The sequence below is a fragment of the Phaenicophaeus curvirostris genome, chromosome 2 (genome assembly GCF_032191515.1).
Source record: "Phaenicophaeus curvirostris isolate KB17595 chromosome 2, BPBGC_Pcur_1.0, whole genome shotgun sequence".
Classification (NCBI taxonomy): Eukaryota; Metazoa; Chordata; class Aves; order Cuculiformes; family Cuculidae; genus Phaenicophaeus; species Phaenicophaeus curvirostris.
This window is the reverse complement of record NC_091393.1, coordinates 32,273,903-32,289,481: the sequence shown is the minus strand read 5'-3', so window position 1 is coordinate 32,289,481 and position 15,579 is coordinate 32,273,903. Positions and strand designations below refer to the sequence as shown.

The 15,579-nt window shown below is 33.8% G+C and overlaps 1 protein-coding gene across 2 annotated transcripts in view; it reads right to left on the bottom strand.

Annotated features, from left to right (window-relative positions):
• The window catches only part of LOC138717798 (glutamate receptor ionotropic, kainate 2), a 384,533-nt gene that overhangs the window by 88,202 nt on the left and 280,752 nt on the right, over positions 1-15,579 (bottom strand). The gene's annotated exons all lie outside the window — the stretch shown is intronic.

Genomic DNA, 15,579 nt, shown 5'->3' with positions numbered 1-15,579 from the left:
AAAAAAAAAAAAAGAGGGAAAAGAAAAAGACAATGAAATTAATTATCTCAAAGGCAGGTAGATAAAGATAGTAGAATAATGACTAACTAAGCTTGGCAATAGATTACAAGCAGATTATATGTAATCAGTCTATTTAAAATCATTATTATGACATGGCTGTGCATTACAATTGGTTCATATTTAAATACTTTTTTATGAAGTATAGCTAAAACAAGCAAACATGTCTAGGTAAATTATTCATAGAATGAATGGTTGGAGTAGAAAAGGAACTTTAAAGATCATATAGTCTGACCCTCCTGCAGTGAGGTAATTTCTGTAACCATTCCATTCAGAAACAAAAATTTGGAATTCTTTCTCTTCCTCAATGTACTTTTGTACAGTTTTAAACTTTAATTCCAGTGTGCAAAATAATTCTAAACAAATAAGAGATTTAATGTCATGTCTGGCTTTGGAGACACCCTGTTGATACAGGCTTTTATTTTGTGCTATAATCTTGTCTTTAAATCTTTGATATTGAATACAAGTTAATGAATGTGCATAACATATTTGAGAAAAAAAAAAAAGAAAAATGCTGGAACACAGTAAAATGTAACCAGCACAATCATTAATAATATTAAAGCTTAATTAATTAATAGATAAATATTAATTTGTTTTCCTAGTTTCTCAAATGATTAAAGCCACTCTGTTAGGAACCTTGAGATAGGCATCTTTTATGAAAGATTTTTTTTAATCTGTCATATAATAAAGCTATCTGAATAACACATCTGTCACTTCAGAAAATGCAATTTTATTTACAATAGTATTTCAAACACATTAAAAGTCAGAAAATCATATATTACACTTTTATGCTTTTAATGAAATGTTAAAACAATTCTCATCTTGAAGAACTGCACTTGACAAAGAATTATTTCATTTTATTCTCCAAAGAAATACTAACATGCTGTTCAAAAGAAATCGGTTGGCTTCTAATTAAACATTGTGACCTGAATTCTTTGACTACATTGTAGTAAAACAACATCAGAAGTTTCCACCTCATTAACTATCTTTCTTTCACGTTATTTTGTCATCAAACCAACAAAACTTAGAAACTTGGCAATCAGTGAAATAGAAGCAGATTTTTATATTCTTTTACTGAAAGATATTTGAAAACAAAACTGGAAAATATTTTATTCTTGTGAGGACAATGTTTGATAGATAAAGAAAATATATTTTAGGCATTTAAAGTAAATATCAATCTGTAAATATTATTTTTAGTGTCTGTGATATTACTGAACAGTCTAAACTACAAAATGATAAATTTACTTTTCTGTTCTGGTAGCTCATATTGTTTAATTATTTTGACAATACTGTGAAGGGCAGAAAAATAATCCATATTTGTAAAGAAATGAATTAATAACCTGACACAGGAGTTGGCTTTTGGCAAAAGAAATATGAAACACTGCAATTTGAGTCCTAGACTCAGTCTAGGACCAAGAAATAGCCTCTAGTTTTAGAATTTTCTGGTTTTCATTCTTCAGTCCACAACATAGGATACAGAATGTCTTTTTTTTTTCACAAATACTTCAGAATGTCTAAAAATGCATAAGAAAAAATAAGAGAAAAGAAAGTAATGAAAACAAAATTTGACTACTAGGGATAAATACTATCCTATCTTATTTTAATGTCTGTTACTAGACAGCCTGATGTAAGAATCTTATACTACAGATACTTTCATTATTTTTTTTGTATGTACTATCATTTAACCCGTCTCCATAAATACTTGCCAGTCACAGAGTTATAGAATAAATTTAGGTTCATTCAGGAGGTCATATAATCCAGCTTTCCCACTTAGGGTAATGTCAAATGTTAATTGAGAACATGAGTTTGTCCAGTCAGGTCTCAAAAACCTCCAAAGATAAAAATTCCACAACTTCTCTGGGCAACTCCTGTGTTTAATTATTCTAATAATGTTTTCTTTCCTTATCTTACACTGGATCCTTCCTTGTTTCAAAGTATAAAGCACTACATACCTTTGGAAAAAGCACAATTCCATTTTTTTGATCAGCTTCTTTTACTAGAAATTGCCTTATAGGAAAACCCTTCTTGCCTGATGCTAAAACACACCAAACACCTCCAGCCTCTCTTCACAAATCTTGTGCTCCGGACTCCAAACAGTTTTGTGAACCTTGCTCAAGTTTATTCAGGTATTTTGGGGCCCAGAAATCCTCACAATATTTAAATGTGTTCTAATAAATTCTATTATGGGAATAATAATTTTCTTGGCTAACTGACTACACTCCTACTAACGTAAATTCAAAACACACTAGCTCGATCAATGTGGGCACACAGTACACAAATGAGGTGATGCAATTTGGAAGATTGATCTTGATAGTTGATACAGGTACTCTTCCCATTTTCTCTTCTCTCTTAGATTTTATTCTAAAATTTCAGAATCAGCCTCTTCACTTAATCTGTAATACCTTCAGGTGTTTGAAATACTTGAAAAAAAAAGACTTTTAAAGAACTTTACAAAACCTAAGCTCTGCTATTCCTCTTTGTTGCTACCCATCAGAAAGTCAGAATTACTCTTCTAAAACTATTGGCTGGTACAAGTAATGTTTAGAAGTCAGCCATCTTAGCATTCTACAGGAAAGGGAAGATTTCTGTCAGATGTGATTCTACTTTAGGGACTTTCCATGATATTTGAAATTAAAATTTTTATGCCCAATGAGCAAACAGAAGACCTACTTCTGAGTTGCATCATTTCATTTGCAAATTATTTGATACAGACTATAATTTATTTAAGCTCTGTATTCACACAATGTTTTGAATAATGGAGCCTTGATCTTGTAAGGCTGATAAGTAAAAACAATAGTTAACATTTGAAACACACGAACAGTCTTTTTAAAATAAAACCTGCTCATATAATTCTCTAATCAGAGAATGGGTTATTTTTATTATTTTTTTGTAGACCCTGAGTGTATGGTGGGAATAGAAATGATTATAAACGATATCCTATGCAATGGAATACCATATCATGTTTGGCATAGCTACATTGTTTGAGTCATGAATGAACAGTGCAAAGACTGACCGTACTTCATGTTATGCTATCTGGTTGTGGAACTTCTTGGTGCTTTTTATGTGAAACACACACAAAGCTTTAGCAAAGCTGCTACCCTATGTCCTATGGAAAATAGAATGCAGGTGTAGGAATTGGAAAATATGATTCTAGCTTTTTTAATCCTAGACAGATCAATTTGATACAAAAATCTCCTCTAAGGCAAGATCTATGCAGACAGAATCAAGAACACAAACTGTCAAGCACAAACTTTCTACTTTTCTACACTGAGAATGTCTGCTTTTAGGCTCAGTAGCAGTCCGTCTTGAGCCTGTTTGGTATTAGGACTTTGTATGGTACCAACTTTATTCCACTGCTAGCATCTTGGCCACTCTTTTTATTTAGGAACTCAGTCTTGCACGTCCTGGGCAAAGGGAGTTTTCTTGTCATGATGATAAAAGATTCTGTTCCTTAATTCTTGACCTGCAGGCGCTTAGTCCCTGTCTCCAGTGTCCATAGATTGAGACAAATTTAGGAAGAGACCCATGATTAATTCTAGAGCAGTTTCTACAGTTTTGGTCAGTAAATAAATATACAGTCTTATAGAGAGCCACAGGCCTCAGTGCACACAAACTATACTCAGTGCATTACACACAGTCACATACTAAATGCTGCTTTCATTTGTTTCATAAGAGATGTGGTCTAGTATGCTCTATATAAACCAATTCAATTCTAAGCTGCTGAAAATGTCTGTATAGAACTGCATACTCCACCAGTTTAAGTAGTTCTCAACTCAAAAACCTATCAGATTCTCTTTGGCGGTATTTTGTCTTAAAAGCAAATTAATAGACATGCTTTGTACAGACTTGAATATCTTTAGTTAAAGACATTTTTCATTTAAGCTCTATTTTCTGCAGAACAATAGAGCTTATTAAAAGAGAAGGAAATACAAAACCTGCAATTTAGAGGGAAGAGAAAATGGATTATTGGAGTAACACTTTTCGTTGGATTTTCATTGTACTAAGATATGGCTGTCAAGGAGTAGTGCACAGAGCTGAATTTATACCAGTTGGAAACATACAGTTACTTCTTATGGGACAAAACCTGATCAACCTATTCCTAATGTTTACACATAATTTTAGTTTTCTGTGTTGTTTTCAGATATTTGCAAAACAGATGAGTAATATCATTAAAAGATAACCAGCATGTAACCTGTTAAATTCCCAGAGATCTTTCACCAAGACTCTAAAAGAGTCTCTCCTTTGTAAGGTGGGGAGATGTGCAGGGACTTCATTTTGCCTGAGGATCAAAAAAAAGCAAAATTCCTGGAACTTTTAAATCACAGGTTGACACTGAATATTTACTAAAAATCCACAACACTTATCAGTTATCATCATGTTGCTTAGATTTTAATTCTTATTTAAAGGTCCATATTGAATTACAACTTTTCATGCTTATCTCAAACACAACACTGCCTTCCATTCTTTCCCAAATAGGAGTCACATAATGAGTAGCCAAAGGCCAAGACAAGTCTGTATTCTACAAGATAGTTTGAAATTAGAAGACAAAAATCAAATGCAGTAAATTAAATTCTTGATCTGATGCAGTCAGATAGAATACTTCCCTATATTCATGGAATTGTGAGTAATTTCAGGCAGGGGAAGGGAAACGAATACTGATTGTGAAGGTGTATGGTGCAAGGATGACTTAAAAGAGCAAGTATGACTTAAAGGACTAATGAAATTGCTTATTGTTAGCTGTGTTTAATTTATTCAAATTAGAGTCTTTTCAGCAGTATTACAAACAGACAATGACGTTACAGGAGTTTTTTTTGAAAATTATCACGTAAATCAATTAGGGGAAAAGGTTCATACAAAAATATTATCTAGACTATTTTGTATAAACCAATACACTGCATAGCTCAGCAATACATGCCACAGACACAAATGGCACACACTTAACAGTGTGCGTACTGCTCTAGAATTATTTTAAGCCTGCCAAATTAACGCAAATACTTTTTCTTCCTTTCTCCACTTTTCTCTGGATAAAGGCTATGAAGAAATGTGAAGGAAAGATGATTATCTACTTATATGCACACAGACATCTCCCTTGCACAATCAGACCAAGGAATGGGCAGACAACAGCTTTCACTGCAAAAACCTTAACACAAAGATTTCACAAGCTGTAATGTTTCATCTAATAAGCACAGTTTGAGAAATGAAAAGGTCTTACCCCATTTTCTTCATGAACTGCTAAGCATAATGATTCAATACTGGATATTGTTGAACAGAACAAAGTATCAAGACATTCATGAGAGATACTCTTAGATCTAGCAAATTACATATTCTCCCATTTACCAGACCAAAGAGGAAGAATGATTCTTCTAGAGATTGTTTTTCAGGGCTTCTTCACAGGATTAAATACTCAATTCAGATCTTACTGCACAAGAACTGACAGAGAAATTATATGTTGAAACATTTTCGAGAATACCCAGGATATGAGATGGATGTGTATTATAATGTATTACACTACTCAGCAATAAAACTTGCTTCTTCTTTCCTCTATTAAGGCCTGAATTTCTTATTTTTCTAAATTATGCTTTTTAGAAAAAATAAAGGTCTTATCTTGGCTGCTTGGAAGTCAGACCCAGCACATTACCTCACTTTATCTGATGATTGCCAGACTTTGAACAGAGCCTGTTCTTGCAAACACCTCTGCCTTGCTCTAATACCCTTGTCAGTGCATTAATTGTCCTGCCTGTACTGTGGTCATCTTCCATGACCCTCATGTAGCTACTCTGCTTTTGCTGTTCCCTGACAAGAACTAGTCATTCAACACCTCTTTTATATACAAAAAATTCTCCGTCTAAAATAGTTGCATTGAATCAGCATAATCTCTCCAGTGTCTATAAAAGGAACTTAATGTAACTGACTTTGTAGATACCTAAAAGAACTATGTTATAATTTCTGAACTTAAGGGATATCAATCAATCAAAAAACCTAATAAGGCACAAGATTCCTGTGCAAGTTGTGTAACGTCTTTACAAAAGTGTGTTCTATAACTCCACCCCCTTTAAATGTCTTAAAGGCACCATTAACTTTAGGTATGAATAGGAACCTATTAAATCAAATTAACTCAGGGATTAAATAGAAATTTCTAAGTTATTGCAGGATCACCACCAACATCTTCACTATATTAATGAATAAATCCTGTCCCATTTTTCTACAACTTTAGTTTCCTGATTAGTATTCAAAAACTAAACACTTAATTAGCTTAGAAGCAAGTAACATGAAAACTATACACTAAACTTCTATAAGCAAAATGAGCCATATGGGAATAATATCAATCAGCAAAAGTAGTTACGTAATGATTCATGGAAGTTGCCCGCTACTACTGCTGTATTAGCTACTAAACCCATGTAAATGTACCTTGGGGACTACAGAAATGTGCAGGCTGGCCATAGCTCAAATCTGAACCAAAACTAAGAAAGGGTTTTATGTTTGTTGAAAAGAAATACTGTAAAACATACACTAAGTATGGATCTGTTCTCAAACTTGTTGAAGACAGAGAATTTTCCCTTTGATTACAATGTGCTTACATATTTTGTGCTCTTACTCAGCAACAGATAATGAAGAAAGATAACTCAGAACCTTTAAAAATTCTTAGACTATTATGTGATAAGTATAGAATAAATGAAAAATTTGTTTCTACAGATGTGAATCCGGGATTTATTAAAATTCATTATATTCTGCATTAAAGAAATAATGTATTACAATTGTAATTAAAGATTAGTATGTGCTAGACAAAAGAGTAAAAAATACATGTACAACCTAATTTTTGCAGCACTAGTCAAGTTCTTTTTGCTTAATTTATAAAATATACTGATTTCAGTCCTTAAGCAATTATTGAACTTTCTAAACATTAGTCAATCCACTTTTTGAACAGAAAAAATGTGGATAGTAAAATACTAAAGAGCAGTCAAGACTCTGAAGAAGACTTATTTAAAATTACTCTCTTCTATTGAAGGTGAACTTGACATTGATTTAGACTTCTCCTGCAGTCAATGTATCCTGACTTCTATTAAATACATCAAAGGCTTTAAAAACAAATATTCTTGAACTAAACAGAGAACATAGACCTATTGGAGTGGGTCCAGAGCAGGACCACGAAAATGTTCAAAGGCCTGGAACATCTTCCTTGTGAAGAGAGGCTGAGAGAGTTGGGGTTGTTCAGTTTAGAGAAGAGAAGACTCCAAGGAGACCTTGTTGTGGCCTTTCAATACTTAAAAGGGGCTATAAGAAGGACGGGGAAAAATCTTTTAGCAGATCCTGTAACAATTGGAAAAATGGTTTTAAACTTTTAGAATCAGAATAACCAGGTTGGAAGAGACCCACCGGATCATCAAGTCCAACCATTCCTATCAAACACTAAACCATGCCCCTCAGCACCTCGTCCACCCGTGCCTTAAACACCTCCAGGGAAGGTGATTCAACCACCTCCCTGGGCAGCCTTCTCTTAAAGAAGAGAAGTTTAAACTAGATATTAGGAAGAAAGTTTTTCCCTGAGGGTGGTAAAACACTGGATTAGAGAAGCAGTGAATGCCACATCCCAGGAGACATTCAAGGTCAGATTGGATGGGGCTCTGACCAACCTGATCTAGTTGAAGGTATCCCTGCTCGATGCAGGCAGTTGGACTAGATGACCTGTAAAGGTCCCTTCCCACCCAAATCATTCTATGATTCTATGATTCTATGAATATTGTATATGAATCACAACTCGGAGAAACAGAGTATTTGTTGTGTTAGAAAATATTTCCCCCCCTTTTTGGTGAAACAACTAAACTGATATATCCAATATAAGTGTCTCCTTGGTATGATCTGCTCTTTAGTGCTTTTAAAATTCTTGACAATCTTTAATTCTTCATTGGCATTCCTTTATTCCCATACCTAAATATTAATAAACAATTGAGTGTTACTTAAAAAAATGGATTATTATTATAGCTTTTATTTACATTTTCCTTCTAAATAGCCTACACCAAGTTTTTTTGCATAACATTCTTATTGCTTTAACAGAGAGTATCAGTATTATTTACCCAAATATGGGTTTCCCTGTGTACATTGATAAAATGGGAGAAATGGAAAACTGATCTGTTTTAGAATCTTTTCTTCTTCATTTCTAGAAAGGCCTCTGAATAATGAAGCAAACTGTAAACTTTCTCAGTCTGAGTTTTTAAATCAGAATTGAAGATTCAAAACAGTTAAGAAGAATTATTTATACAAGAAAAACTGAAGGGGGATTAATTCCACTGTTATTAGAAAATGAGGATGAGGCCAGCTAGAGGCAGTGAAAGGGAAAATGGCTGAAGCCCAAGTTACCTCAGCAGGGAAAGTGGAGACGTAGAGCAAACATTATTCTCATATTCCTGAATCTCCTTAGATATCCCTGGTTTTGGCGGGCTAGAATTAGAAAGATCCTGTGCAGCCAGAGATATTGCTTTATAGCTTCATTGACTGTCACCTCTTCTATGTGCTTGCTTGCTTTCTTTCCCTCTGTTTCCTCTTTTTCATTTCTTCTGTATTTATATTTAATGTCCAATGCTACTGGCGGTGAGGCAATGGAAGAAGCAAACCACAGACTCTATCTTGCTAGGTCAAGATTAATTTCAGGATCTACAGCTCTACAGCACAGTCAAAGAAAAACAATGAAAGAACATCCAAAAACTGCATTACTATCTAACAGTTGAACCTCTCAGAAATGATCAAGTCCCTGGGCTTATTGTCTGGCCTAAACACTTCAGATGACTTCATCTTATTCTGTCTTCAGGAGCACCCTGGACTTATACATCCTTTTGTCACAATTTCCAGGTTCATCTTGAAGGGTGACTAAACCAGGTCTGTATCCTTACAAAAAAAAGCATTTAGGACCAGTGGCCTGGGTTTCCTTAGCAGATGTCTGGTCCAGAGATGTTTCCTCTAATGAGTGGCCACCCTTTGGAGGTGAGATCTGAGTTCTGGTCAACAGTCTGAGCATCTACCCTCACACAGCACAAAGGACCTTCCCATGCTCCATTGACTAACTACAATAAGTCGTCAATGCTTATTAAAACAGTTGTTCTGGAACTATTCAGCAGAGCTATGTTTAGGTACCTAACAAAAGAGAAAGTTTAAAATTTAAGTGCCTCCGCACAGATGACACTAGACACTATCTGAATATCTTTCATTGGCTTCAAGGCCACACAGAAAAACAATAAAGCTTGCACACATATGTAGACCATTGTTTTCTGTATGTAATTGATTTCCTTCACCACCTCTTTCACTTCTGCTAAATCTTAAACACATCCTTCCCTCTTTCCTTTTCACTACCTCTCCAGCTATCTCTGGAATATTTACAGAAGCTTTAGAAATATTATATACAAGTGAAACAATGATGCTATACAGATACGCATGAAATAAACCTAAGTAACTACTTAATCTTCTTAGTGTGACCCTCTTCAGCTCACACCCTCCCCAACTATTTGCTGTGCTTACTTGTTCTGCACTGTTTAAAATTATAGTTGTATGCTTCTCCAGGCAGGAAACATGTCTTATTTGCTTTGTGAAGTCTGTAGCACATTTAATATTGTGCTATTTAGTCCTAGGTGAGAAAAATTTTCCTGTCCATGGTACTTTTCAGGTTTTCAAAGATATCTTAATCTGTATAAGGAAATAAAATCTTTCAAGTTGAGAGCCACAAAGCATTGTGTTTGTGGTAGTGTACTTGAAATAAGTACTGCTTTAGACTTGTTTATGCTTTTAACTCTTCTGTAGACAGCTGTAGACTTCTGCCCACAGTCAGAGATAAGTACTTAGATAAAAGAATCAAATCTCTATCGCATCCTCAGTATTAACCACAGAACCATAAATGGTCCAAATTCAGCTCCTTGTTTTTCTTCAGTCAGTAACTGACATAAACAAGAAAAATCTTTTACTTATTTTTGAGAGGGATCTTATTCTCCTTGTACTGTCTTCTCTAATTCTGACTATAAGTGCCATTAGGAATACAAAAGTTCCAGAAAAAAACTACCACGTTTTATATAGATGTTTTGCTAAAGCACATTTTCCATTAAAAAAAATTATATCACTCATGATTCCTGGACAGCTCTGGTCAATAGATTATTAATTATGTCATGAACAATAACACACTTGAGGAGAACTAAAGTACAGGTAATTATTTTTTCTAAATCCAAATCAAATCTTATCAGCTTCCAATTACAGTGTGAAGATAGACATAAAGAGCAGAAAATAATACAGCAGGATGGAGTTTTCAGACACAGACTTGATCCTTGTATTTCCTTTTTATTTGTTCAGGCCACTTCCAGTTCAGAGTACTTGTAGCTTTTTGGATCATAGAATGAAATATTTTGGTGTCTGTGCTCCCTCTAAACACACTTGCTTCAGAGCTTAACTCAAGGCTCTAAGTTTTGCTGTTCCCTAAATTTTTCTTTGTCATCTAATAGCCCTGTTGTACATCATATAACAAAACTTCAGTTTCATATCAATATTCAGGGGACTGCAAGATTATACAGCTGTTATCTGTCTTATCCACTTCTTATAAAACATAAACCAGACAGAACATTATTACTTGCTTCGTTGATGCTACAATAAACCCTAAGGAATCTCTGAAGATCATTGTCTGTAAAGAACTTATTTACAGAATGATAGGAGATATGCTCCAATAATACAGAGTGCCTTTATTGATCAATACCATATTTTAACAAAAATATTAATGATCACTCTGAACTACATTTGCAGTACTTGATTTTTTTCCTAGAGCTCTTCCTTCTAAGTATTGACTAGCATGTGTGATTTCTTTTAACATCATCAACAAATTGTAGGCCCAAATTAATATTACACAAAAATAAAATTTCCAGTTTCCTAAAGGTTCATATTTCACAGATGATGGATTTGCTTATCTTCAGATCTTATAAATTCATGTTATACATTTTATAGCGTCCCAGTTTCCTGGGCTCAGTAGTGCTGTATTGAATCATTGCCACTGGTTTTGGAAAACTAAGTAGCTGCTGAAACATAATAAAATGGTACTAGTCGGAGGGAAAAAACCTTTATAGGTCTTTTGCCTTCTCAGAAAAAAAAGAAGGCATTATACAGTGTCCTGTGTGTAATAATAAAGGTCAGATTCAAATGTATGGCAGTTGAATTGAAGGAAAGTGTGTTTATAGGTTCATTTGAAAAGAAATAATGTTTGGCTTCCTTTGTTTGGGGGCAAGACAGAGTTCTGGACATCTTGGTGGTTTTGGTAGAAAAATAAATTAGTCTATTTAAATGTGAAATGTGGACAACAGTAAAATAAAGTCAGTCTTTTATATAACAGCATGGTTAAACTATAAAGCTAATCATGTATTATTCTGTTTGTGACTGGAATATGCATAACTGATAATAATTTAGTCACAAGCCTGATCTCAGGAGGAGTGAGGGGATAAAACAGTGTAGCTATGGACATGCTTCTGTGTTTTGTGTCTTAAAATACACACCAAATTACGTGCTTCTAATGCAGAAGCTATTATATCTTTCTTTGATAAATCTACATAGAATATAATTCATTAGGCTACAATCTTGGTTCTACCAATACTCATCAGTGAATACTGTGGAAAACTGTTTTCCTCCTTTTATTCTTTGTAATTTGGTACCAGAGATAAAATTCCAGGGATATTGTGTTCTCATTTGAGGTGTTCTAAAATCTTCTATTTATAATTATTTTAATTAAAATAAGCAGCAGCCAGAAAACTAACATCTATGCTAGGATTTTACTCTAATCTCATAGTTTATGAATGCTCTTTCTACAATACAACACTTAATAACTTCAGTGCTTGTTTATGGGTTAATTTTATAATTTTCAAATGAACTTCTTGACAATAAAGTCAAAACTATAACGGACAATCTGGCAGTAGAAGCTGTATTCTCAAGAAGTTCCTCATTATTTTAATAACTTGTTTTAACATAGATGGATTTTTTCCATAGGTTCTCTTAGGAAAATTATTCTGATTACTAAATAGATTTAAGTAACTGTAGCAAAACAGGATATATTCCTCTCTTACATACTGTGCAAGGAACTTCAGCAGAGCTGTAAGATGCAATTACAATTGCCCATTTTTTTGTGTCTGAGGTACTGCAAGATGCTGCAGTCCTAAGGATAATGTTTAAGTGTACAGACAGTATGGTTATTATTAAATACTGCAATTGAAATCCTCTAGTTGATATCCTTCCAAAAAATAAGGGTCAATCACATCAGAACAGTAGGGACCACCCTTTTCTACTAGTTTGCTTTTGAAGAGCATTATTATCTGACAAAGAGAAAAATCACAAAACCTCTCTATAATATTTAAAGACAAAAAAATCCATTCCCCTGTCAACACTAATGGCCCTTTCTTCTTTATTTCTTTGCTCATCTCACAGATACAAAATTAGGATCTGATTAGCATGGATTCTATATCCGTTAAAGCTATGTGTTATGAACTATTGAAATACGTAGACATTGCATGTTCCTCAGTAACAAATCCATAGTGACTAAAGTGGCAACCCTGTCAAATGTTGATAAACCCAAAGCTTACACAAGCAAACATCCAGAGTTGAATACTGGAAAATAAGTATATTTTTAGTGATCATTAGAAAATACAATCAATCTTTGCTGAGATAATCTTTCCTTTACACTTGTAAAGATAAAATTATATTAATTAAGAAGAGAAAATATACTAAAGGTATAATTTCTCAAACAGTGATGAACAGACTATAAAAAAGTGTTATATTTTCTATAAACTATAGAAAATTATTTATGTTATATATATAATATATAGTATTTATATGATCTTTATTTTAATTACTGTTGCTTAGGATATCATTCCATATCTCCAAATAAATTTAGGAAATAAATTATTGATCTGTGGTGTTCTAATTGTTTGGACATAAATGAAGTACGGATAATGCTGCTTTTCAACATACTGTAAAACAAGAAAACACTTGAAAATACACTGTCAGTGCCATGTCATGGAAATACTAAAGAAATTATCAACATTTAAAAAATAAGTTATTCAATGTGAAACCAGAAATTATAAGTACAACTGGAGATCAAATCTGACTACCACTGAATTAACTCCAAATTGTTAGATTAGCTGACAAGATAAGTAGAAGGTTTTAGTTCATTTTGACTATGGAAGGAATATAAACAAAAAACCAAAACTCTGAAAGTCCATGTCTCTGAGAGTCTTATATTCCAGAAATTATAAGGATACTTTTGTATGTTTAAAAGAGTCAAAAGTATGTTCTGGATTAGACCAGAACAGAAGAATGTAGTTTTGCTGCAGGATGTCAGAATTTACACAATAATAGATACTTTCCACCAGCATAAAAAAAACACAAAACACATGGTGAAATGAAGAATTAATTTGAAACAGAAAGAGAATGGACAAGGAAAACCAAAATTTTGAATATATAACCTGAAAATGGCTGTCATCGGAGAAGAAAAGAAAAAAAGGTCACAGAGGTTCTGGAATTTAGTATTGTGTTGCTAACTCGGTTACCTGACAAAAATTTGATCAAAGGAGTTAAAAAGGATAATCCAAATGATTTCAGTCTTCATTCTATCTTAAAAACATATTTCTAATAGTGAACATTCCTATACCTGATTCAATGCATATTGACTAAAAAAAAAATAAATCCATTCTATCATAGTAAAGAAACCAATACTAAAACCAGATATAGTTAAGACTACCAGTAATGCAAGTTGAACCTAGCAATGGAAGAAAAGGCTGAAAGAGCAGAAAGAATTAACTATTTATTTCAGGACTTTCTTCTGATTATTTGTAACTCATGTTGGAAAAAATAAAGTATACATTTTACATATAAAGATTTACATGTAATATAGTTAGTTGAATTAGCAGACAAACATACTAAAGCAGGCCACAAGAAAGGTCTATATGCTTCCTGTTCCACTGGGGTTCTGAGATTCGCATGGAGGAAGCATTAGATCTGGCTGATGGAGAGATAACAACTTAATAAATGTTTACAAGAGTCTATAAAAAGTATCATGAAATACTCTGTGCATTCTATTCCTGCTACTGCTTCTCTATAAAATTCCCACTTTTTGTCTTAAGTTTTTCATGTGTCTTAATGAACTTGTTTCAATTATAGCAGCATACCTACTTACAGAAGTCTATTATTATCCCCATCTGAGGTCAGTGAACCAATCTGCAACAAATCAAGGTTTACTTTATAATAATGCATTATATAAGCAATCACACTGACTGCTATCTATCAGTGAAATAACAGTACTATCAACAGCCTTGTTAATTTGGCTGATTAGAAATTATTCTTGGATAGTGCTAGAAGTAATCTGTAAAGAGGGAAAGATAATCAATACTGAGCAGAAAATATTAATAGACATGTCTGAAGATTATTGGACATAAGAATAATATCTCTCTTGCTAGAATAAGTTACTTTTTTGGGTATTGACGATTCCAAATATTTTGAGTGATGTTCATCTGACATAAACCAGTAAGTTTATAGTAGGCAGATCCATGAAGGCACCCTCATTGGATGCTAATTAACTTTGAAAACTTTATCAAGCAACACTGGTCACTATTCACTGTTTCCTCTCCAACTGACTATTAAAGTATAGTCAAAAGATAGGCCTGTAATGCTCAGGAATTCCTACAAAAAAAAGGAAGCATTTTCTACTGTCCCATTCAAAACTTAGGTTTAGTAAATAAATGGAGAACGTTTGTAGTGACTGACCTCTTCATCAGATCACATTCACCTAAAGAAGCCACTGATGGCTAGAAAAGGAAAATGTCTGACAAAAAAAACCCCTGAGACTAACCCTGTAGCTCAGGAATCAAGAGTGGGAGGGGAGAGACAAAGAAATGGTTATAGAACTTCTTCTAACCTGTCACAGTGACATGAGGCTCAACTCGATCACTTCACTGAGTACAAGTGGATATGTGTTCAGATATAGATGTTTTCTTATGCTCAGACACAAAATGTTGATATGTGAGACTGAACAGCAAGTTAACAGAGTTTCTTGTGAAGATGGAGAAATCCACAACAGAAACTTCTCAATTACTGACTAAGGCTTATGGCAAAGAGATCCCAAATATCAAGTCAGTGCCCAAAGGAACCCAATTATTTTGCCAGTACATGATGTGAATGCAAAAAGAACAGAATCCTCAACAGCCTTCCAGAAAATGATCTGCAGAATTGCTTTGAACTTTGGCACCATCATATGCAGCGGTGTGTCAACTCAGAAGGCAACTATTTTGAAGGTGACCATAGCTGATTTCCTTAATTAGTTAAATAAAAATATCAGGCACAGTCTTAGTGCTTTTGTGTCAGATCTCATATCTTCAACAAAGGGCAGGGCGAAAGAGTCAGGGAATTATAGGCCAGTAAACTGCACTTCAGTCTCTGGGAAAAGTATAGAGAAATCCTCCCAGAAACCACCACTGATAGAAAAAGGAGAAGGTATTTCAGAAGAGCCAGGAGAGACTTACC